The sequence below is a fragment of the Arachis hypogaea genome, chromosome 11, assembly GCF_003086295.3.
Source record: "Arachis hypogaea cultivar Tifrunner chromosome 11, arahy.Tifrunner.gnm2.J5K5, whole genome shotgun sequence".
Classification (NCBI taxonomy): Eukaryota; Viridiplantae; Streptophyta; class Magnoliopsida; order Fabales; family Fabaceae; genus Arachis; species Arachis hypogaea.
In genome coordinates this window covers 130,446,642-130,448,999 of record NC_092046.1, presented here as the reverse complement: position 1 = coordinate 130,448,999, position 2,358 = coordinate 130,446,642, and the positions used below count along the sequence as shown (strand labels likewise).

The window sequence follows — 2,358 nt, the reverse complement described above, 5'->3', positions numbered from 1 at the left end:
CTTCTTCAGAAGATGCATCTTTAGTACTGTTGGATGCAGCTTGCAATCCATTCAGACTCTGAGAAATCATATTGACTTGCTGAGTCAATATTTTGTTCTGAGCCAATATGGCATTCAGAGCATCAATTTCAAGAACTCTCTTCCTCTGAGGCGTCCCATTACTCACAGGATTCCTTTCAGAAGTGTACATGAACTGTTATTTGCAACCATGTCAATGAGTTCCTGAGCTTCTGTAGGCATTTTCTTTAGGCGAATGGATTCACCTGCAGAATGGTCCAATGACATCTTTGATAACTCAAACAGACCATCATAGAATATATCCAGGATGGTCCATTCTGAAAGCATGTCAGAAGGACACTTTTTGGTCAGTTCCTTGTATCTCTCCCAAGCTTCATAGAGGGATTCACATTCTTTCTGTTTGAAGGTTTGAACATCCACTCTAAGCTTGCTAAGCTTTTGAGGAGGAAAGAACTTGGCTAAGAAAGCTGTGACCAGCTTATCCCAAGAGTTCGGGCTATCTTTAGGTTGAGAGTCCAACCATATTCTAGCTCTGTCTCTTACAGAAAACGGGAAAAGCATAAGCCTGTAGACCTCGGGATCAACCCCATTGGTCTTAACAGTATCACAGATTTGCAAGAATTTAGTTAAGAACTGAAAAGGATCTTCAGATGGAAGTCCGTGAAACTTGCAGTTCTGTTGCATCAGAGAAACTAATTGAGGTTTAAGCTCAAAATTGTTTACTCCAATGGCAGGGATTGAGATGCTTCTTCCATGTAAATTGGAATTTGGTGCAATAAAGTCACCAAGCATCTTACTTGCATTGTTATTATTTTCGGCCATGTCTCCTTCTTTTTTGAAAATTCCTGTCAGATTTTCTCCAGAGAGTTGTGCTTTAGCTTTCCTTAGCTTCCTCTTTTAGAGTCCTTTCAGGTTCAGGATCATCTTCAACAAGAATGTTTTTATCCTTGTTCCTACTCATATGAAAAATAAGAGAACACAAAAGAAAATATGGAATCCTCTATGTCACAGTATAGAGATTTCTTATGTAAGTATAAGAAGAGAAAAATAGAAGAAGGAGAAGAGAAAAATTCGAACACAGAAAAGAAGATAGGGTTCGAATTTTTTGAGTGGGAGTAAAGTGTTAGTAGAAGAATAAATAAATAGAAGGGGATGAGAGAGGGAAGATTTCGAAAATAACATAAAGTAAAAATATTTTTGTTTTTATTTTAAAATTAAAGTTAAAATTCGAAAGTCTTTAAAAAAAAATTAAATTAAATTAAATTAGAATTTAAAACAATTAGTTAATTAAAAGAGATTTTGAAAAAGAGGTTAGTGATTTTCGAAAATTAGAAAGGAAAAATTAGTTAGGTGGTTGATGAGCGGATATTTTATACGCTTTTTGGGGTTAATTTCATATAGTTTTTAGTATGTTTTAGTTAGTTTTTAGTTTAATTTCATTATTTTTTAAGGAAAATTCATATTTCTGGACTTTACTATGAGTTGTGTGTTTTTCTGTAAATTCAGGTATTTTTCTGGCTGAAATTGAAGGAGCTGAGCAAAAATCTGATTCAGGCTGAAAAAGGACTGCTGATGCTGTTGGATTCTGACCTCCCTGCACTCAAAATGGATTTTCTGGAGCTACAGAACTCGAAATGGCATGCTTCCAATTGTGTTGGAAAGTAGACATCCAGGGTTTTTCAGCAATATATAATAGTCCATACTTTGCACAAGGATAGACGACGTAAACTGGCGTTCAACGCCAGTTCTCTGCCCAATTCTGGCGTCCAGCGCCAGAAAAGGATCAAAAGCTGGAGTTGAACGCCCAAACTGGCACAAAAACTGGCGTTCAACTCCACAAATGGCCTCTGCACGTGGATTGCTTAATTCTCAGCCCCAGCACACACCAAGTGGGCCCCAGAAGTGGGCCTCTGCATCATCCATCATAGTTTACTCATTTGTTGTAAACCTAGGCTACTAGTTTAGTATTTAAACAACTTTTAGAGACTTATTTTGTATCTCATGACATTTTTAGATCTAAACTTTGTATTCTCTGACGGCATGAGTCTCTAAACCCCATTGTTGGGGGTGAGGAGCTTTGCTGTGTCTCGATGAATTAATGCAAGTATTTCTGTTTTCCATTCAAACACGCTTGTTCCTATCTAAGATGTTCATTCGCGCTTAACTGTGATGAAGGTGATGATCTGTGACATTCATCACCTTCCTCAAACCACGAACGTGTGCCTGACAACCACCTCCGTTCTATATCTGATTGAATGAGTATCTCTTAGATTCCTTAATCAGAATCTCCGTGGTATAAGCTAGAACTGATGGCGGCATTCATGAGAATCCGGAAAGTCT

The 2,358-nt window shown here is 37.6% G+C and overlaps 1 non-coding gene across 1 annotated transcript; it reads left to right on the top strand.

Annotated features, from left to right (window-relative positions):
* The first annotated feature begins 339 nt into the window (after positions 1 to 339).
* Positions 340 to 447, top strand: LOC112725946 (small nucleolar RNA R71). Its single transcript, XR_003165023.1, has one exon. It is a non-coding gene; the product is annotated as a small nucleolar RNA R71 (small nucleolar RNA).
* Positions 448 to 2,358: the final 1,911 nt, after the last annotated feature.